Here is a 24,004-nt window from a genome sequence, read left to right as displayed (position 1 = left end):
TAAGGGCAGTTTTACTGCCTCATGGAATTGTGTCATGATGCTATTCACAATGTTTTTACACAGCGTTCTGCCTCATTTATATGCGAACACCCGTGGTGTCCGTGTCATGCACCGAAAATAACCGATATACAAGCTCACCACGACATGGCGCATTGTGCTATTTTCGGTGCACAACATAATATAAATCAGGCTTTAGATTTGTTCTTGTTTTTCCTTCTTTTGATGCTATTCATGCTCTCTGCTGAAACAGTGTTGAAGTGGCTGGCAAAGCTCCTCCGCAAAGACAGAGGACTAGATAGGCTGACGAAAGGGCACAGATGTTCACGGAGAGGAGGGGATGAGGTTCCATGAAACAAAAGAAGAAGAGAAGCTTATGAGCCGTCTGTGGCGTTGTGACGATCCCTCTGAAGGGCTAATGAAATGAGACCGTGGGCCAATTTGCACCGAAGCATCTCAGTAGCTAAGATTGCCATTGTACAGCTGTGATCCAATAAACAGACGTCATTTATCTCTAGTGTTCAGAACCTCTGGGGAAACCAGGCCTGGGCCTTATTGAGCAAAAAGGGGTTCTATTGGCTGCTAAGTAAAAAACCTGGGTCAAACCCAGTCCTATAGAGAATATGGATTTATATTTAGCAGCTGATATTACTTCAAATCACTTAACAGTACTTTTGCTGCATAATATCTCGGGAGCCTAAATTACCCGAGTTGCTCTGAAACTTGCTGATCTGCACTGAGCCATAAAGCCCCCTGTTGTGCTGCGTTTCTTTCTGACTCCATCTGGAGGCCTATATGGTTCAAACGCCTTTTCTTTTATTCTCACAGCTCCTTGTTCTTGGATGGTGGAGCCGATAAAACTTTACTGGCATCAGTGGCGTGAGAGTGAAAATAACTGATTAGTCCAAAAAACGAAACATTGACAGTCTCACAGTCAGGGTGGCGCTGTAGTTCCAGCCAGATTCTGAACGTAGGAATACACCAGAGTGGTTTTGAACCTCACACACACACACACACACACGCACGCACACACACACACACACACACACACGCACGCACGCACGCACGCACGCACGCACGCACGCACGCACGCACGCACGCACGCACGCACGCACGCACGCACGCACGCACACACACACACACACACACACACACACACAGTGTGGCTGTTTCAAAGCCGAGTCTGTCCCAGGTATGACAGTCAGTTATAGGCAGTGGCTCCAATCCAAGCGCAGCCCCATAGCTATATGTATGGATATTATAGCCAGCTATAACCTTGCGCTTGTTTACATTGGGCCGGCCAGCAAATGGGGGGGGATGAAGTTGAGTCCATGCTCAACACTGTATGAATGAGCTCATTTATTCCACACACAGCCTGCTACTCAGACACCCGGGTGGGCAGGGGATGAGGGGGGAGGAGGAGAGAGAGAGAGAGGGGGGGAGAGAAAAATGGGGGGTCCCATGCAGTATTTGGTGGTAGATTGGGATATGGCAGGGTCTTAGGGGGCTGAATGGGGGAAATGACGCAGTGTCATAACAAACAGAAAAACACACAAATTCTCCCCTCTCTCTCCCCCTGTCTCTCTTGCTCCTTTCCTCTTTCGTTCTGTCTGTCGCCCGGTGTTAGAAATAGGGGTCCTGGAAGGAGAGGTGTGAAGGAGGGATTGCAGGAGGAGGGTTTGGTGTAGGAGGGGAGGAAACAGTGGGAGGGGTGTTGAGACGCGGGGTACGTTCACCTCTGTGCCCCGCACTCAACCCCCCCCCCCCCCTCCCCCCCCCCCTCTTTGGGAGAGAGAAGCTGGGGATTTCACAGGGATAACATGAGAACCGTGGAGAAGCTTTGGAGCGAAAATGAAAGAACGAATGAATATATATATAACGACAAAAATACACTGTAAACCCGCTTCTTGAGCTTCCCCGACCCAGCAACACCAACCGCATGCACCCCCGCTGCAGATGAGAGCCTGTGCAATAGCGTGACAGTCTATGTTGAGATTGTGTGGATATTCTCTCTCTCTGTGTGTGTGTGTGTGTGTGTGTGGGGGTGTGTGTGTGTGTGTGTGTGTGTGTGTGTGTGTGTGTGTGTGTGTGTGTGTGTGTGTGTGTGTGTGTGTGTGTGTGTGTGCGTGTGTGCGTGCGTGTGTGCGTGCGTGTGATGATCATGGAGGCTCTTGTCGGGTTAATGAGCCCATGCATGCACTACACACAGGCAGATTAGCCTCCAGGGACCTGGACAAGACAACGGTTGTCGTAGGAGGTGGATAAAGAGAGAATGATGGCGAACCAGTTGCAATAGGAGGACATAGGATATGGATCCTGATGGCGTGCGTGTGTGTGTGTGCGTGTGTGTGTGTGTGTGTGTGTGTGTGTGTGTGTGTGTGTGTGTGTGTGTGTGTGTGTGTGTGTGTGTGTGTGTGTGTGTGTGTGTGTGCGTGCCTGTGTGCGTGCGTGCGTAATATTTTAGAGTTAAGCGTACAATTTGGAAAAGATTCAGGATTTTTACTTAGTTGTGCACCAGAAATAGCAGATCTGCAAACTCACAACACTGCGACATGCTGTGAACTTGTAGATCTGCTATTTTCGGCTTTGGGTTCAGGGTTTAAAATGGCAATAAATTGTAAAATGTGCATGTAGTCTTTACAGTATACACACACGTATACATGATTTTGTTCTGTTTCATTAATGATGTGAAAATGTATTATGGTGTATCTCGACGACACTGCAAATGCAGGCAACCTCAATGTCTTTCGAGAATAAATATAGGATTGAATGAATGAATGAATGATGTGTGTGTGTGTGTGTGTGTGTGTGTGTGTGTGTGTGTGTGTGTGTGTGTGTGTGTGTGTGTGTGTGTGTGTGTGTGTGTGTGTGTGTGTGTGTGTGTGTGTGTGTGTGTGTGTGTGTGTGCGTGCGTGCGTGCGTGCGTGCGTGCGTGCGTGCGTGCGTGCGTGCGTGTGCGCGAGTGCGTGCGTGTGTGTGTATATGTGTGCGTGTGTACTGTACGTGTGTGTGTGCGATGGGATGAGTTGACAGCGGGACGTATGCAACGACAGAGGCTGGCTGCAGAGAGAGAAAAAGACCCAAAAAGTGAAACAGAGGACAGTGAGGTATAGTAAAGGGCTCGGTACCCGAGGCAGAGAGAGCAACGAGACAGAAGGCTAAGAATAAAGAAAAGAGAGACACCCCCCTCAACCCCCCAAAAAAAGACAGAGGGAGACTGCAGGCAATATTGGGGACTGAAAGAGAGTGAGTTGGGGGTGGGTACTGGGTAGAGAGAGAGAGATAGAGAGAAAGGGAACTGGACGTCAGGGGATACTTGAGTACGAGGGAGAGGCTGCAGTGGTGCAGCCTAATGGCCTAGTTTCCCCTCCACTTTGGAGAGTTCTCTTAGAAAGCGGAGAGAAAATGTGCATTGTACAGTGAATGTAAATGAGCGAGCGTGTGAAAGGAGACAGAGGAGCAAGGAGGACAGGGAGATTCAGGGGAGACACACACTCAGGCACGCACACACGCACGCACGCACACACACACACACACACGCTACACAGGGAGCAATAGTGAAATTGCAAGGAGTCTTGGGGGCGAGCCGAGGAGGGATAATGTCCACGTAGGCCCCAGCGTTATAATCTTCAGAGTTCTAATGCCTAATTTATACTCCACCGTACCAAGTCTAAAACAGGCTTAACTCTTGTCATTTACATAATACCACATTTTATCCTAATGTCATTAAATGTTGATAGCACTGTTTAGGCGTGAAAAAACCCTGCAGAATTCCACATCTGCAGTTTCTCCACAACCTCAGACGGGAAAAACAACCCCTGAAAGAACCAGAACATTCAGGGCAGGGATGGATGGAGGGACAGGCAGAGAGAGAGAGAGCGAGAGAGAGAGAGAGAGACATGGGCAGGGATGGATGGAGGGACAGGCAGAGAGAGAGAGAGAGAGAGAGAGAGAGAGAGACATGGGCAGTGCAGTGGTTCCCACTCTTTTTCATGTCAAGGACCCCCAAATTATTATGAATGTGCCCAAAGACCCCCATCTGAAAATACAGTTTATTGTGCCAGGGACCCCATACAGGATATAGGTTTCAGACCCCCCCCCCCCCCCCCCCCCCCCCCCTCCCAAAGAAAAAAATCTTTCTTTGGAAATAGCAGATCTATAAGCACACACCACATTGTATCGTAACACATTGCGTTGCAAGTGTACAAAGAGAGATGCTTGGAGTGTAAGGCGCGATTCATACTCCTATTTTAGAGCCGAATAAAAGTCGGTTCGGCTCTGTAGAGCCTACAATGTGACGTCATTTGAGGTTCGGGGGGGCGGGTACTGTCCTAAAGTCGGCTCTTCGGTGCTACTGAAAATTTCTGACGAGCCGAAATCATTTCGGCACTACAGCGCCGAAACAGCGGTAAAATAGGAGTATGAATCGGCCCTTAGATGGAGAGAGGATGATGAGAAAGAGAGGGAAGGAAGTATTGTGCGGTATTGCGTCACCACAGATCCTTGGTTGTACAGCAGTGGTTATCAGTGTGTGGGCCAGGGGCCCCCAGGGGTCCTTGTCACCTTGAGGGTGACTTGCAAATAATTATCATCATTAATGAATGATTGATAGTTAGAAACCAAATGGATTATTACGCGGGTCGGTAACTCTGAGTGTACAAAGAGAACCAATTGGACCCTTATGGGCTTAATGGGTCCATTTATTTGAGTCATCTTGTAGCCTACACTCTCAGAGTTAAGGATTTCACAGTATAGATTGGGGTCAGGCCGTTATAAATTGTATTAAATGGGGTCAGTGGCCTAATGCATATCAAACTGGCCATCGTTGAAATGAAAACAACCTTTCTGCTCCTGTACAGCAGTGATTGTCAGAGTTACACTGTAAAACCTTTCTGCTCCTGTACAGCAGTGATTGTCAGAGTTACACTGTAAAATCCTGAGTGAAAAGCTTGAAACCCACCAGGCGCCCAAGCATAAGCGCACGCACATAAGCGCATGATTTTTGTTCCGTTAATGAATGCAACCGTTTTCACCGGCCGCGCAGGGACGCTCGATCCACTCGCACACGTGAAGATAATTTGTTTTGTTCTCGCTCGGGGCAATACAAATAACGTTTTCCCTTGAGACGCATTCTCATTGAGACGCATTCTCATTGAAACATATTGACCAGACGTCCTGCTGTGGACAGGGTTGGTGAGTCGCGCACAAACCTCTGCAAACTTTCTTTAAAGGCCCTTTTTTACGCAGAGTAGTGCTAAGGATTTTGCTGTGCATGCCTTGCTGTGCATACATGAATGATGAAATGTTCTTGTGCATACGTGATGCATTGTGTTGATTATTGTAATATGATGTTATGCTGCCGTATGTAAATATGCAAATATGTCCCTCCAAGAGATATCAGTGCAGGGCAAAAGCACCATCAGCACAGGGCTCAGAAAACAATGTGCACATTATGCAGTGGCGCACATTGGAGAAAGGCCTGAAGGTGGGTGCATGTGCGCATGTGTGCGCACACCCACTTTTGTCTAGTGCCTGCCCACTTTGTGTGTGTGCGTGCGTGCGTGCGTGCGTGCGTGCGTGCGTGCGTGCGTGCGTGCGTGCGTGCGTGCGTGCGTGCGTGCATGCATGCATGCGTGTCTATTTGTCTGTCGTCCACTTGTGTGTATATGTTGTGTGTCTGTGTGAACATGTGTTAGAGCCAAAGCTTTGGCAAGCCCAATAAGAAATGCTACACCCAGCTGTAATTAGGGCCTATGAAATTGTACCCCTGGAGATGCTGTGTGTGTGTGTGTGTGTGTGTGTGTGTGTGTGTGTGTGTGTGTGTGTGTGTGTGTGTGTGTGTGTGTGTGTGTGCGTGTGCGTGCGTGCTCGTGCGTGCGTGCGTGCACGCGCTTCTATATGTGTGTGTGGGTGTGTGGTTTGTGTGGCTCGTATCCACTGTTTGTCTCCCTGTTTAGAATAGTCAGAAATGAGAGACGGCTTCAGAATTCCCATTCTCCTTTCTGGCTCTCGTGCATTCCATCTTCTCCTCCTCCTCCTCCTCCTCCTCCTTTCACTCTCTTTTTTCCTTCGTTTCCAACCCTTTTCATTCTATCCCAGACACGCCTTCTCACTCCCATCAGTGTGGTCTGGGATTTTGTCAAGTCAGAACAAATGTGTTTACAAAGCGATATTAAAAAAATAATAGTTTGGCATTCAGTATCTGAAGCATCTTCAGTATCTGCATGAGCAAGATCAAAGAGTGTGTGTGTGTGTGTGTGTGTGTGTGTGTGTGTGTGTGTGTGTGTGTGTGTGTGTGTGTGTGTGTGTGTGTGTGTGTGTGTGTGTGTGTGCGCGTGCACGCGTGTGTTTGTCTGTGTGCGTGTGCATGTATGTGAGGAGTGAGGACATGTGCGTGCATGATTTGTGTACTTAAGGTAATCACTTTGCTAACGTTTTTTCTCGCCCCTCTTTCTCGTACCTCTCTGTCACAATTAACAGTCAGTATGTTGTTTATTAACAAGCCACACCCTCCATGAGCAACTTCTATGCGTAATTTGTAGTGCAGTGCATTATTTTATATTGCATGCAACATTGTCTCGGAATCGACCTCCGTGGGAGAAACAATGGCCGCCATGTGAACATAAACAAGATTTACCTGTACTATTTATGAAACCTAACCTGACTCTGCCAGATGGGGCAGCAGAGAGTACACTGGGTTCCCCTCCTCCTGCTCCCATCTGGGAACTCTCAGGCAGACTTGATGCTCCGGCCACAAAACGGCCTGGCCAATCAGCGGCAGCTAGAGGCGGGATCAATGCAGCACTGTGTATGCCTTGATCCCGCAACAGGTCAAGTCTGCCTGAGAGTTCCCAGATGGGAGCAGGAGGGGGGGAACCCAGTGTACTCGCTGCTGCCCCATCTGGCGGAGTCAGGTTATATGACACCTGCCTCCCTCCGTTCCTGTATTTGTTGATCCAACTTGCTTTCACGGTCCCAGTCCGAGTGTATCAGCGGAAGTGCTGGAATTTGGCGGTACCGCTCAAGGAAATGACGTTGGCGCTTTACAAATCTACAAAAGTAAGGCTGCGACCGAGGCCATAGTCCGCCTGTCACCTCGTGCAGATTTTGACAAGCCAGACTGCACAGCAAAGGTATATCAAAATGAGGTTTGTTCTAATTCAGTGGATCTCAAAGTGGGGTCAAGGGACTCTCAGGGTTCCTTGAGGGTGTTCCAAATGGATCCACACAGGTCTGTAACTCTTGAGAGTGTTCCATTTGAATTCTCAGGCAGTTATGGGATAACCTGACTCCTGACGCAGCAGTGAGTTCCTCATCCTGCTCCCATCTGGTCCCTCTCGGGCAGAGACGATGCACTCCGATCAAATGCTGATCGGAGCAATATGCGGTCGCATGCGGCCGCTAGAGGCGGGATCAACGCGAGACTGATGACGTATTGAAGCTGTGCCACAGCGCAAATGTAAACACAACCTAACAAGACTACAACTCGACATTATTATATCGGATATCAGATTTTTGGTTCATCGTTTCTGCTTGAGAGAGACCAGATCAAGGTAGGAGGAGGGAACAGGTAGGAGTCAGGTTAGTTATGGGAGCCCTTGAAATTAAAATGTTTGAGAACCACTGTTGTAATCTAATCTGAATGGCCTCAGGAGGAGAATACACAGCAGCCAGTCTTTATCCAACCAGCTCTCATTTTCATAAACAAACAGATATCCCCCTATGTACACATACACCTGCACAAGTCCGTCTACCATACTACCGGTTGAAAAGGGGTTACGACATACACCAGCCCTCCATTATATTGTTTTATCCAGTTACCATGTGTAGTTACTGCAGCTGCTTTGTGAAATCACTGCAGCTGCAATCCCAGGCTCCACTACCCATCTGTCTGTTGGCTGACCTCAAATTGGTCATTGGTTACAGCTCTATGTCAAAATATTTTCTTGGTAAACCGTTTCAAAATATTTTCCCTGTGCCCAAAAGATCAGCTATGCTGTGCAATAGGATTAGCAGAGTAGGACACGCCACGATACAAACCATGCCTTTCAGGCATGGCTGTTAGCCCTAAGCGGAACTCTAAAAAGATTTCAAGATTAGTTTAATTTAGAATACAAGAGATAGAGATAACAATTTTCAATTTGGGCATTTAGTAGAGGCTCTTAATCCAGAGCGATTTACATTAAGTAAGAACAACACAAGGTAATACATCAAATGCATAGAAATAGTCAACACAAGGTTATACATCAAGTGCATAGAAATAGTCAACACAAGGTTATACATCAAGTGCATAGAAATAGTCATCTAGGATCATAAGTAAACTATAAGAACCTAACATCCGTCTAACAGTAGAATATCTGTACAAATAATTAACTATAAGTAAGTATACACTATACTATAGACTACTATGTCTACATTACATGCTATCTAAATCACATATTTTCGCCTTTGCGTATACACCTGCAAGGTCGTCGAGGCTAGGGCAAGTGCTTATAGGGCAAGCGTATCAGCGTTCTGCTGATCTGTAACAGATTAGATAGGATAAGATCACCTGATCCTAGGAGGAAATGCAGGTGTCATTGCAGCAACAGCCGTACGAGTGAAACAAAGGTTAGGAACGGGTTCGAGTAAAGGCCAAATTGTACCTGCCGCATCCGCACAGCTGCGAGGGTACGCTCTAGGGTCATGTGACATACATTTCATCACCAGCTCATCTCATCTCGTCCATCCAGCCATACCTGTAGCTTAGAGCAGGGGTTCTCAACCTGTGGGTCGCGACCCCTCGGGGGGTCGCCAAATTATTTTGGGGGGTCCCCAAATTATTAAAAAAATAATTTTTTGCAACTGAATGGCTGGAAAGTGGAAATGAAGAGTTTACATATAGTACACATAGTACATGCATACACCTTCCCTAATGATTATATCTGGTTTCAGTATTTATTTATGGTGTATTGTCTCTATTATTAAGGTTATTGTAGCAGTCAATTTATATTGGGGGTCGGGAGGGGGCAGGGCGGGGGTCCCGAGACATTGCCGAAGCATTTCCGGGGGTCCCCGGCCAAAAACGTTGAGAACCCCTGGCTTAGAGGGTAGAGAGACACTGTCTGGTAATCAGAAGATCACTGCTTTGCCTCTTGTCCATGTGTCCCAGAGGAAGACACCCTCTCACCATCTGAGCAGCCATCTGCTGGGTGAACCTGAAGTGTCATGACCTTGTGTTGTCTGCAGACACCAACCTACTACGTACGCATCTGCTGTCCGCGGAGCCTGTGGCAAGTGAAATCACGCTGTAAGAATCAAGGACCAAACCGACATGCAGAATAACAATGAAAGGCAAAGATGAAATAAAATGGTTAATCTGACACACTAGACCTCTGCCCTGCGTCTCTCTCGCTAGGCCTCTAGGCTGTAACCATGGCAACGTCCCAACAACTACTGCTTTTCACTTTTCATGAGAAAACCGGTTCAGAGAGTGCCTTATATAATAACTAGAGATCGGAAAAGTATCGGTATCGGCCCTTATTTGGTCATATCGGTATCTGCGAATATGCCAGTCTAACCACCGATCCGACACAGGGGTAAGGGGTTGACACTATGGCAGGTAAATACAATGTTGGGACATGTGGAGTTTGCTTTGGAGTTGCCCAAGTGCACATTTGAGTGAGGAGTCTGCTATTAACAACATGAGATAAAATAAGTAATTTTCTTTTCTTTATTATTATAAATATTATTCTCTGGTATCGGAATTCCTTATCGGTATCGGCTACCACAACGGCTACCACAGAAATTGTGGTATCGGGATCGGATCGGGAACAAGAAAAGTGCATCGGGACATCCCTAATAATAACCAAACATTCTCAGCAACATAGTGGGCATATGATGTGCACACTGTCAACCATGGGGTTCATTTAAGTCTTCTAATGTTTGAGTTGTATAGGTATATTTCAGTCTGACAATGTATGTGTTGATAAAAGCAGGGAGTGATCAAATACATTACAAAGGCCCATGGGCAGCTACAGTAAAACCGACTCAGCAGGTGGTGGATGCTGGGGTGGGACAGGCAGTGCATACGTTGTCTGCCTGGTGGTGGATGCTGGGGTGGGACAGGCAGTGCATACGTTGTCTGCCTAATCAAGTGTCTGACTGACTCACTTTGTGAGGGAGTGTAATTAGCCTGCCTTAAATGTTGTTTACCTGAACCTCTCTGACTGGTTTATCTTCACATAAGGGTGACATACAGTATGATGTCACTGAAGTGACCAAAGAGCTTTCATGTGTTCACTACTTGCAAATGTTTTAACCACATTAAACCCGGCGTCGCGATTGGTTGTGAGCTTGTAGATTTGTTTTCACTATTTGACGGCTTGAAGGGGCATCCCGTTGGGTATTACCGTATTATCATGTTGTGTTCTTACAGGAACTGTACATGTATGTGTTAAAAAGCTGTTTTATGTAGACACGCAACAGCACAGACAGATCCTTTGTTTGTTTAAGCCATAGAGATTCCTGACGCACAGATAATGAGGAGCAGGTCTGCCCTCAGCATAATCCTTTTTTTGAATGCTTGTGCAGTGCAATTTCACTTCACATTTAACCTCTAAGTGATTTGTTTGTCTTTTGGATATTAGCATTTTGTACATTATTATTATGTTTTATTATATTATTTCTGCAACTCGTTGTGTGTGTGTGTGTGTGTGTGTGTGTGTGTGTGTGTGTGTGTGTGTGTGTGTGTGTGTGTGTGTGTGTGTGTGTGTGTGTGTGTGTGTGTGTGTGTGTGTGTGGCGATGTCATATCATTAGTGTTATTGAACTACACAGTCAGTCTGTTTATTAACAGTCTGTTAATTTAACAGATACACTCTCACAGATAAAAATGGATACATTAACACTGTGGACTTACTGTGTGGCGTCTGTTGGCAGCTAATCTGGCATGTTGTCAAGAGGTGATAAAGGAAGTTCTCTGTGCCAATTTAAAAGAATCAATACAAAAGTAAGTTTCTGAAAAGAACAAATTTAATGTAGTGTCGCACATATTTCACAGAGATCGATACGTGCTCAAAAGAGGAAAATGTGTCGTTCTCAATCAATAGAATATTGATTGAATATTCTCACACATCATCGTGGCCTCCATCATTGCGTCGTCTGTACACTGGGAGCTTTAATTCAATGCAGTTGTCTGCGCTTTGAATTGAATGAGGGTTAGATTCTATACGTGACTGTTCGCCGAATAGGCTTCTAAGGCAGTATAGCCACATCAGCGATCATTTGCTTGATGCGAGCAGTCAGGGCATATGGACGCCATCCGTTCCGTCTCTGACAACGTGTGAAGCGTCTATCTTCACCAGAAGACATAGCGTCTCTGTACGCCTGAGTGGCCCTCATAGCTCAGCTGCTGGTGTTTTTCATATATACTGTCTTGTGTGTGTGTGTGTGGGGTGGGGGGGGGGCTGTATAGGGACTGCCTATAGACTTATATTGCCTATATTGAGTAGGTGGTTCCGGTCTGTCAGGTGCCTGTTAGAATGTTTAAGGAGGACTGTTAAGGCCTCACTAGTCACTAGTGTGGATGTCTCGCTTAATGGGTGCCCATTCAGTGCCCTAATCGGACCCTTTATCTGCCCCCGACCAGCACCGCAGCGATCATAGCTGGAAAAGCCCCCACCGTCTTCGCTCGCTTTTGTCCATGCCAACTGGAGCGGAAAAGGGTCCGACAATGAGAGAGAGAGAGAGAGAGAGAGAGAGAGAGAGAGAGTGAGAGAGAGATGCCTCAAGCCCTGTGCTAAGACGAATAAGCTTTCCTCTCGCAAGACTGTTGTTGTTTTTTTCCACTTGTTTTCCCCACTTTCAGTAGCATGCACTTGAACTGTGGAACCCCCCCCATCAATGGTAATTTTATTATGAGCCTGGGTGTGGATGTCAGATCAATTATATCTCCCAAATAAACTTCACTTCACTTCTTCTTTCATTTCTCTGACCACCACAGTAAAGCAGAACAAAGAAGAAGTAAAGTTCTGACTCTGAGAATGCTTTATGTAATTTATTGGTTTCTTCTACAATTCTTTATTTTTGTATGAAAACGGCCAACATCTTCACCAGAAATAAAAGAGAAATGGGGGGGAACACTATGGAACACTATGGATGTAGGCGAAGGTCACATCGTTAGGGTAGAGAAACCCACAGCTAAATCATTAAGAACAGGCTCACAGAACTCCAGGCCACATTTTTACCCCAATTAGACTGTCCCACACAAACATTCAAAGATGGCTTTTTCCTCAAAAGTTCTCTCCGAGGAGCTGGATCCTCACATTTTATTTGATTTACCGTGCGTCCGTGCGTGCGTGCGTGCGTGCGTGCGTGCGTGGGGGTGGTTGGGTGAGATGGTTGCTTTGGTATTAAATTATAGATCCAAACTATCTTGTAGTGTGAGTTTGCCGTTGGCTGAAAATACTTTAACATGATAGCTGCTCCAGCTCTCCCCTCTTTGATGTAGAACGGAGTCCTTTCCATTTGGGTGTTGAACGATTGACTCACTCAGTGATGATTCCCAACCCATTGCAAGGTTCAAAGTACTTTCATTATACGTGCAGTATATGCTCCAATATTGAGGGTAAAATGATCCACTGCCATCTTTAATATGCAGTGTGGTATTGGGGTTAAATTGGGATTTAAAGTGGGTCTCCTCAAACCCCCCGTCCCCCGGGTGAATAATTCTAATGATGAAAGCATAATGCTTCAGTTCATTTATCAAAGTACTCGTATGTGCCATTGGTATCAAAGTAATTAAGTGAGATGTGTCTCCCTCTTTTCTGTCTTATATGCCTTTTTCATTTAAACACGTTGCAGTGATTTGCTCACGCTGTCTCAATCTGTTCCTGATATGTGATGAAAAGAAAATTATTTAGTTGTGTTGATGCGTTGTTATCTTTTGTACTGTAGATGAAAGATCTTATGTATCAGTGTACTATCTAAAAGACTTGAAAGATCGTATTCTCGAGTTTTCTTTTACTTTTTGACATGATTCAGATCCATTCTCTCTCTTTCTCTCTGTCTTGTCTGTATAATAATGGACAATCGTTTACAGCTCAACCAGCTCTGTTTTTTTGCACTAGTGATTCATGGAATTCATGGATTATAATGCAGGGTCTCAGAGGCAAAAACAATGTGCCTCAAGTAAATTGTCCATTAATAATAAGTAAGATTTGAATTACCGTTACAATTTAACACTTATATTTTTACTTTCTGGCGCTGTGCAATAAAAAATGTCATACCTCAATTTGTATGCCAAATACCTTTATTTACGTTTTATTTAACTGCCGGGGGGGCAACCCTTAGTGATAACGCCTGATGATGTGCAATATAATTTATAATGTATACAGTATAACACAATAACAGTGGGGGCAAACCTACAGGGGGTTATTTACAGCAGTGGTTTAACCTACAGGGGGTTATTTACAGCAGTGGTTTAACCTACAGGGGGTTATTTACAGCAGTGGTTTAACCTACAGGGGGTTAGTTATTTACAGCAGTGGTTTAACCTACAGGGGGTTATTTACAGCAGTGGTTTAACCTACAGGGGGTTATTTACAGCAGTGGTTTAACCTACAGGGGGTTATTTACAGCAGTGGTTTAACCTACAGGGGGTTATTTACAGCAGTGGTTTAACCTACAGGGGGTTATTTACAGCAGTGGTTTAACCTACAGGGGGTTATTTACAGCAGTGGTTTAACCTACAGAGGGTTATTTACAGCAGTGGTTTAACCTACAGGGGGTTAGTTATTTACAGCAGTGGTTTAACCTACAGGGGGTTATTTACAGCAGTGGTTTAACCTACAGGGGGTTATTTACAGCAGTGGTTTAACGGTTAAACCATTTTCGGGGGTCCCCGGCCAAAAAGGTTGAGAACCCCTGGTTTAACCTACAGGGGGTTATTTACAGCAGTGGTTTAACCTACAGGGGGTTATTTACAGCAGTGGTTTAACCTACAGGGGGTTATTTATTTACAGCAGTGGTTTTCAACCTTTTCAATGTCAAGGGCCATTATTTATTCATCACTTGAGCCACCATGGACCACCATTTGATGACATTTAGCCTCTCAGACCCATTTCAGCCACGGACCACCATTTGATGACATTTAGCCTCTCAGACCCATTTCAGCCACGGACCACCATTTGATGACATTTAGCCTCTCAGACCCATTTCAGCCACGGACCACCATTTGATGACATTTAGCCTCTCAGACCCATTTCAGCCACGGACCACCATTTGATGACATTTAGCCTCTCAGACCCATTTCAGCCACGGACCACCATTTGATGACATTTAGCCTCTCAGACCCATTTCAGCCACGGACCACCATTTGATGACATTTAGCCTCTCAGACCCATTTCAGCCACGGACCACCATTTGATGACATTTAGCCTCTCAGACCCATTTCAGCCACGGACCACCATTTGATGACATTTAGCCTCTCAGACCCATTTCGGCCACGGACCACCATTTGATGACATTTAGCCTCTCAGACCCATTTCGGCCACGGACCACCATTTGATGACATTTAGCCTCTCAGACCCATTTCGGCCACGGACCACCATTTGATGACATTTAGCCTCTCAGACCCATTTCGGCCACGGACCACCATTTGATGACATTTAGCCTCTCAGACCCATTTCGGCCACGGACCACCATTTGATGACATTTAGCCTCTCAGACCCATTTCGGCCACGGACCACCATTTGATGACATTTAGCCTCTCAGACCCATTTCAGCCACGGACCACCATGTGATGACATTTAGCCTCTCAGACCCATTTCAGCCACGGACCACCATTTGATGACATTTAGCCTCTCAGACCCATTTCAGCCACGGACCACCATTTGATGACATTTAGCCTCTCAGACCCATTTCAGCCACGGACCACCATTTGATGACATTTAGCCTCTCAGACCCATTTCAGCCATGGACCACCATTTGATGACATTTAGCCTATCAGACCCATTTCGGCCATGGACCACCATGTGATGACATTTAGCCTCTCAGACCCATTTCGGCCACGGACCACCATGTGATGACAGCCTCTTAGACCCATTTTGGCCACGGACCACCATGTGATGACATTTAGCCTCTCAGACCCATTTCAGCCACGGACCACCATTTGATGACATTTAGCCTCTCAGACCCATTTCAGCCACGGACCACCATTTGATGACATTTAGCCTCTCAGACCCATTTCAGCCACGGACCACCATTTGATGACATTTAGCCTCTCAGACCCATTTCAGCCACGGACCACCATTTGATGACATTTAGCCTCTCAGACCCATTTCAGCCACAGGCCACCATTTGATGACATTTAGCCTCTCAGACCCTTCATTTGATGACATTTAGCCTCTCAGAACCATTGTTCATGTCCATGCTGTATTGATGTGGTACCATTAGGAGAGATAACAGGCAAACATTGATCAAAAATGAACAATTCTTCTACATTCTCTAATTTTGTAGACTTTGTGTGAATTAACTAATGCATGGTGTTTAACAGAAATCTTGAGAGCGTAAAATGAAACCAAATCGACCCGTAAGGGTCCATTTGGTTTCATTTTACACTCTCAAGACTTAAAGATCTAGAAATAAGCGTCCATTTTGTTACCAGCTCTTCATCATTTAGTTGGGGACCACCTGGAACCCCCTCAAGGACCACTGGTGGTACCCAGACCACTGGTTGAAAACCACTGATTTACAGAATCATGCAGTTTTGCTTTGATTCCTTTTGAGCCTTGAGTGCAGGACATTAAAACACAGACGCTTGCCAGTCCAGGACGGCGGGGAGCTTCCCGTGGGGCGCACGGCGGACCATACAACCTTCTACCTGCGCCCTCACAGGTCCTGGGAAAGGGTAGCAGTGTAGTGTTCATTTAGACAGCAAATTCTGATTTATTATTTAGTCTTTTGAATAACACACCATTTACTAGTTTTAGTCATATTTTAGTCACCTGAAATTGTTTAGTCTTAGTCTAGTTTTAGTAGACTAAATCTCAGTCTTTAGTCTTTATCGACAAAGTAACACTGCAGAGTAGAAGGATTCCGGGGTCTTCTCAGAAGCTTTGAACTTCCTCAGTTGCCTGAGGTGATGCAGGTGTTGTCTGGCCTTCTTTGCCACAGTCTCTGTGTGCTTTCTCCAGGAATGAGGTCCTCCTCTGTGATGTGCACGCTGAGGTACTCACAGGAATGAGGTCCTCCTCTGTGATGTGCACGCTGAGGTACTCACAGGAACGAGGTCCTCCTCTGTGATGTGCACGCTGAGGTACTCACAGGAATGAGGTCCTCCTCTGTGATGTGCACACTGAGGTACTTACAGGAATGAGGTCCTCCTCTGTGATGTGCACGCTGAGGTACTTACAGGAATGAGGTCCTCCTCTGTGATGTGCACGCTGAGGTACTCACAGGAATGAGGTCCTCCTCTGTGATGTGCACGCTGAGGTACTCACAGGAACGAGGTCCTCCTCTGTGATGTGCACGCTGAGGTACTTACAGGAATGAGGTCCTCCTCTGTGATGTGCACGCTGAGGGACTTACAGGAATGAGGTCCTCCTCTGTGATGTGCACGCTGAGGTACTCACAGGAAAGAGGTCCTCCTCTGTGATGTGCACGCTGAGGTACTCACAGGAACGAGGTCCTCCTCTGTGATGTGCACGCTGAGGTACTCACAGGAACGAGGTCCTCCTCTGTGATGTGCACGCTGAGGTACTCACAGGAACGAGGTCCTCCTCTGTGATGTGCACGCTGAGGTACTCACAGGAATGAGGTCCTCCTCTGTGATGTGCACGCTGAGGTACTCACAGGAACGAGGTCCTCCTCTGTGATGTGCATGCTGAGGTACTCACAGGAACGAGGTCCTCCTCTGTGATGTGCACGCTGAGGTACTCACAGGAACGAGGTCCTTCTCTGTGATGTGCACGCTGAGGTACTCACAGGAATGAGGTCCTCCTCTGTGATGTGCACGCTGAGGTACTTACAGGAATGAGGTCCTCCTCTGTGATGTGCACGCTGAGGTACTCACAGGAATGAGGTCCTCCTCTGTGATGTGCACGCTGAGGTACTCACAGGAACGAGGTCCTTCTCTGTGATGTGCACGCTGAGGTACTCACAGGAACGAGGTCCGCACACTGCAGCCTCAGCTCCACAGTGTTTATTGTATTAAAACACAGACATTATTCTGGCCTGGGCCGTGGCTCAGCGGTCCAGGCACCTTGGCTGGTAATCCTGGCAGTGTGCTGTGTGTTCGATTCCCGATCCCGACGGCCTTTACTGCATGTCACCCCCCCATCTCTCTCCTCATTTCCTGTCAGCCTACTGTCTGTCCCTCCATAAAAAAATATAAAATAAAGGCGAAAGCCAAAAAAAACAAAAACAAAACACAGACATATTCAGAGACATGTTTCAGCCGTGGCTGGCCTTCATCAGGTGACAATGACAGTGTTTTAATACAAGAAACACTGTGGAGCTGAGGCTGTGTGCCGACCTCCTACTTCTCTGTATGCATCAACCTTTGTCCAGCACCAGTGAGTGACTGGATGTGCGCTAGCCACCTGGTTTTAAACTACTTACAGGAACATGATGCCACGTAAGACCTGTAACGTTATGGAAGTCCACGATCTTCAATCGGGTGGCTGTGGCTCAGGAGGTAGAGCAGGTCGTCCAATGATCCCTGGGTCAGGTGGTTCGAATCCCGGCTCCTCCTGTCCACATGTCGAAGTGTCCTTGGGCAAGACACTGAACCCTACATTGCCTCCAATGAGTTGGTCGGTGTGAGCTTGCCACCATTGGTGTGTGAATGTGGGAAGTGAGGACGCTGGCGTCGACTGTTCGCCGCTTCACCTCCCATGAATGAATGAACCATTGTAAAGCGCTTTGAGCAGTTGGAAAAGCGCTATAAAAATGCAATTCATTATTATTATTCTACTTGGTCTTTCCAACCAACCAACCAATGCATCCAGTTCACCTTTCAGAACACTGTAATAACCCTGAATGTTAATTTAACTCTGAGAGTGGTTATGCACTCCCAGAGTTGCATAAATGAACACTGAGGATTTTACTGTGTATGTAGTCTGTTTTGCGGTGGGCACTTTAGCCATGAGCGATGTATAAAATACAGTGTTATTTCAGGAGACGGGGACTTGTTTAGAAACCCTCTACTTAGCCATTTTGTACCACTGTATTTCTTTTTAAAAACCAATCACTATAGCGTAGCTGTTTGGAATGGCATTTGGGTTGTTCTGTGGCTGCTGTGCCATCCATATTCAGTTGACAGCGCAATCTGTTTTCTGCGGTCTCTCTTGTTTGTGTTCAAAGGATGACAATCTAAAGTTATTTCAGATATCAAGTCAACAGGTTTGTTTCGTTTCGAGAAGCAGACCTGCTTGTTTGGCTCCTCTGAACACGCCATGCTTCCTTTTGTAAGCGATTTGAAATGGCAGTTGACAATAACAGTCTGCTTTTCTCGCTCACAACGTGCAATAGAAACAATCTGAAACTCAAGTCAGTGAACTAAAAGTTTCATGGAACCTGGCAATATGTTTGACTTTTTCTGCAAATCCCATACTTTTTTAGTTGTCACTTAACCCATTTTGGGCGGGAACCCCTTTTGGTGTTAGCATTATGTTATGCTTTAGCTATTGAAAAATAGCAGATCTACAAGCTCATAGCGCGCCACCGAGTGGCGCGCTATAAGCTTGTAGGTCTGCTATTTTTGAAAAATCGAAGAACGACTGAGAAAACTCAGTCTCAGAAAACTGTCAGGATGTAGAAGTCAAAATGGGTTAAGGTGAAATATTATGTGTTCTGTTTTGCCGACGAATGGATTTTACAGCATGAGTCATTCCCCTGTTCGTTCTGTCACTGTATACCGGAGAAGTAACAGATATGGCGGTTCCCTATATAATGATCTCCTTAACAACTCAACAGCATATTATATATTTTGATTTTTATGCTTTATTCCAGACAGGTCAGTGTAGAGAGACAGGAAACCAAGGACAGACATAGACAGTCAGTTGGATTGGAAGCAGGGTCCAAGGAGCATTATGGTCTATGCCAGTGCTTCCAAAACGTTTTAGCTCAAGATCCAAAAGAGAAATTAGACGTTTGCCCGGGACCCAAACTAGTGAAAATAGCAGATCTGCTTGTAGATTTATTTTTATTTTTATAAAGTATATTTATTGGTTTTAACAAACTTAAAGACAACAAACAGACATTACACAACAAGAACATAATAACAATTTACAATTTACAATTTACAATTTAGGCATTTAGCAGACGCTCTTAATCCAGAGCGACTTACATTAAGCAATAACAAAAGCATGGCATACATCACATATATAAAAAGTAGTTATCATGAATCATGCGTAGACTAAGAACGTAACAGTGGAGTATCTACGTAAACTATACATACTATACTATATAATATATTATACATGTGTACTATAAAGTGCTATGACTACATAAAGTGCAATTCTAGAGCTGTCTACGTAACAAGCTATAAGTCTGTTTAAAATACTATCTAAGTCTACATAATGTGCTATCTAAGGGGCTAGGCTAGGGCAAGTGCTACGGGCCATGGTGGAGTCTGAAGAGGTGGGTTTTCAGACTACGGCGGAAGATTGGGAGTGAGGCTGCAGTTCTGACTGTGATGGGAAGTGCATTCCATAGTTTTGGAGCCAGAAGGGAGAAGAGTTTGGGACGTGTGGAGCGTTGTCCCGGCGTTTTTAGTGAAGGTACCTCCAGCTTCCCTGCGTTGGCTGATCTGAGTGCGCGGGAGGGTTTGTAGGGTACGATCATACTTGTGAGATATGGGGGGGCCATGCCTTTGGTTGCTTTGAATGCCAGCATCAGAGTTTTGTATTCTGTGCGGGCAGCGACCGGGAGCCAATGGAGGGAGCGGACAAACAACAAAAGAAAAGAAAAACAGCTCAGGCACAACACCATTATAAATAAAAAGATTGAACATACAAAGACAATGAACCATAATGACTCTTGAGTTTTGATAGACTCTCATTCAGGAAATACATCCATACAGTATGCTTGTAGATTTTTAACATTTGTTATCACATTTATGGATTTTTTTTTTATTTTTCCTTTATTTCTTTATGAAATTATACTGATCAAAAAACATTGAATTATGTTTTTAATTCATAAAATAAAAAAAATAAAAGGCCCCATAAAAATGTGTCCCGACCCCGAGTTTGGGAACCAGTGGTCTATGGCTGCCCCAGACCTGCATGGGTCCAGAGTTTGGGAACCAGTGGTCTATGGCTGCCCCAGACCTGCATGGGTCCAGAGTTTGGGAACCAGTGGTCTATGGCTGCCCCAGACCTGCATGGGTCCAGAGTTTGGGAACCAGTGGTCTATGGCTGCCCCAGACCTGCATGGGTCCAGAGTTTGGGAACCAGTGGTCTATGGCTGCCCCAGACCTGCATGGGTCCAGAGTTTGGGAACCAGTGGTCTATGGCTGCCCCAGACCTGCATGGGTCCAGAGTTTGGGAACCAGTGGTCTATGGCTGCCCCAGACCTGCATGGGTCCAGAGTTTGGGAACCAGTGGTCTATGGCTGCCCCAGACCTGCATGGGTCCAGAGTTTGGGAACCAGTGGTCTCTGGCTGCCCCAGACCTGCATGGGTCCAGAGTTTGGGAACCAGTGGTCTATGGCTGCCCCAGACCTGCATGGGTCCAATTTAATTTAAAATAGCAGTTTGTTTTCTAGTGTGTGCTGCGCCAGATGGATGGAGTTTACTGCATGGAGTAGACCCAGTTAATTTGACAATCACAGTCAATTTCACTGCACCACTATTGAGGGACATTTCTGTGGTTTGTTTGCAATGCATATCCTCATTAAGCTCACCTAGTATGTGTATGTGACAAAGCTCACCCATCTGGTGCCACAACAATACTAGTTTGAACTTGGAGTCCCTATATAGCACTTATAGGCAAAATACTTTACACGCTTGTGCACACACAAACACGCACACACGCACGCACGCACGCACGCACGCACGCACGCACGCACGCACGCACGCACGCACACACGCACGCACGCACACACACACACACGTCTCAACCTAGAACAGGTGTGTGTGTTGTGTGTGTCACAGTGTGTGGGTAACCATCTCTTTTGGATCTACCAGGTGATCAGTATAGGGCTATTGAGGTGATCAATTGAGTAATAACAATAATAATACGTTAACTTAAAACCTTTCACCCCAAATAATCAATACTCATCTTACCTTTTTGACTCATTCCTTGTAAGTTTGTGAGAGACGCTAGCCCCTCCAATGCATGGCTTTTGAAGATTACGTCATAGAGCACTTATGACGTAATTCGTTTGCCAGCCGTTTGCAAGTCTATGGACTCTAATGTTTGTTCAGGCCACTAAATCACGTCATAATGACGGCATGTGGCCGATATAAATACAGTGGGCGCTAGCCCCTCGTATATTCAGCTATTAGTGTAGTTTTTCGTCTTACACAAACGAATAACAAATTCCCATTGACAATGAATGGAGAATTTACGTATGTGGACGAGTAAATCGGTACCATCATCCGTATACAGTAGGCAGACTAGTAATTTATCATATTTGACTTATTGGCAGTAATCTCTTGCATGACTCATTTATACTCTGGTGGTGCCCCTTGCCGGAAATAGCAGATCTACAGTATAAGCTTACAACGCATGGTGGTACGACAAAGTGTAGATCAGGCTTAAAGTTTACAGGAACTTTGTTTGATTTGTCACACATCCCCCTCAATGTTTTTAATGTGTGTGTGTGTGTGTGTGTGTGTGTGTGTGTGTGTGTGTGTGTGTGTGTGTGTGTGTGTGTGTGTGTGTGTGTGTGTGTGTGTGTGTGTGTGTGTGTGTGTGTGTGTGTGTGTGGCGTGTGTGCGCGTGCGTGCGCGTGCGTGCGTGCACACACTGTGTGAATCTGTCCACGTATTAGTGTCTCATTGTGTGCGTGAGTGTGCGATTGTATTCCTGGGTGTGGGTGTGGGTGTCTCTGCTTGTGTGTGGGTAGATTACTGTTGTACTAAACCCTGCAGGAGACAATACAGGGTGCGTGGCCCAGATAAGGGCCTTTTTATTCCGCTAGCTCGCAAATGAAGAATGTGTTGAACATCATGAATTAGTCATGAGCTCTGCTGTTGAACTCTTATTTAATGATAGTCGAGCTGGGAAGCTGGGATCGCTCCGTACCTCGCTATGCTGTCTCACTCCTCATCACCTTTGATGAATGAGAAAACAGGAGAGAGAGAGAGAGACAGAGAGAGAGAGAGAGAGAGAGAGAGAGAGAGAGAGAGAGAGAGAGAGAAAGATAGAAAGAGAGAGACACAGAGAGAGAAAGAGAGAGACAGACAGAGAGAGACAGAGAGAGAGAGAGAGAGAGAGAGAGAGAGAGAGAGAGAGAAAGATAGAAAGAGAGAGACACAGAGAGAGAAAGAGAGAGACAGACAGAGAGAGACAGAGAGAGAGAGAGAGACAGAGAGAGAGAGAGAGAGAGAGAGAGAGAGAAAGACAGACAGACAGAAAAAGAGTGAGAGAAGGACATAATATATATAGTGGAAAGAGGGTGGTGGGGGGGGGGGGTGAATTGTAGAGAGTGGGTCATAAAAATCACACCCGTGTGAAGTGAGGGGCGCTCTTATCATCGTACATCATCATGTCGTAACATGTCAATTTGCTCAGACACATATGACGTAAATGCTCCTTTCATTGACAATGCCAAATGTGACACGAGTTAGGACAAAAAGCTGTATATAGGAGGGGCTAGCGCCCCTCAAAAAGAGACAGACAGAAAAAAGGGAGAGAGACTGAGAGAGAAAGAGAGAGAGAGAGAGCGCAAGAGAGAGACAATCTCTCTCTCTCTTGTTGTGACAGACTGAAAAAGAGAGAGACAGAAGTGGAAAGACAGAGTGTGCGTGTCAGAGAGAAATCCGAAACACTCCGCTGCTTGCACTCAAAATGTCTGGTGCGCTACAAACTCAAAGAGTCCGCCCTGTACACACCAACACAAGCTATACACTCGCCCTGTACACACCAACACAAGCTATACACTCGCACTTCAAAGTGCATGATGATATATTGGGTGTCTGCACGTCCTTGTCAGATGACCTCTACTACGTTAAACACTCGCCTACCTACAGCACGCCTCTCGAAAATGTCACCCCGCCTAATATATATACACACACTACTGTATGTCAGCCAGGGCGGCATGTTGGGTGAAATGTGGGCTCTGTGCCAACATGGGTTGTTGTGGCGTTCGTTGAGGGAAAAGTGCTCAATTGTTTTACTTAAGTAAAAGTATCAATACTGCAATGTAGAACCACTCTGCGTCGCATTGAGAGCTTGTAGATCGGCTATTTTCAAATGTCCGAAATGTATATAGGGCTGAAGTGGGTAATGTCTTGTAATAATAATCAAAATCTACAAAGTAACTATAATAAGTTTTCAAATAACTGTAGTGGAGTAAAGGTACAATATTTGGATCCGAGGTGTGTAGTGGAGTAGAAGTAAAAAGTATTGGAAATTGGAAATACTCCAGTAAAGTACAAATACCTCACAATTGTACTCGAGTGCAGCACTTCAGTAAATGTACTTAGTTACTTTACATCACTGCAGGCAGGGCGGCATGTCGGGTGAAATGTGGGCCCTGTGCCAACATGTGTTTTTGTGGCGTTCGGTGAGACTCACAGGCACTGCTGCTCACTATAGATTAAAACATTGGCACACCTCACACCTTCACGCCACACTACACTCCAGCTCCTTCCAATTCTGCGCTCGTTTTCTTTACATCCTACACATCATTAGGCATATTAAAGTCCAGGCCGGGGCTATAGCCAAATGCACTCTCTTTAACTCATTTAGACCTGACGTCGAAATAAAAAAAACTCTGAAAGAATATATACCTATTCAAAGATTTGGGCCGCATTTTTAAGATTTTTCAAAAATAGCAGACCTACAAGTTCATAGCGC

The 24,004-nt window shown here is 45.8% G+C and overlaps 1 protein-coding gene across 4 annotated transcripts in view; it reads left to right on the top strand.

Annotated features, from left to right (window-relative positions):
• The window catches only part of ext1c (exostoses (multiple) 1c), a 136,346-nt gene that overhangs the window by 18,121 nt on the left and 94,221 nt on the right, over positions 1-24,004 (top strand). The gene's annotated exons all lie outside the window — the stretch shown is intronic.

Source organism: Electrona antarctica (genome assembly GCF_951216825.1).
Source record: "Electrona antarctica genome assembly, chromosome: 15".
Classification (NCBI taxonomy): Eukaryota; Metazoa; Chordata; class Actinopteri; order Myctophiformes; family Myctophidae; genus Electrona; species Electrona antarctica.
Note: the sequence above shows the minus strand (reverse complement) of the source record. Positions and strands in the feature narration are given on the sequence as shown.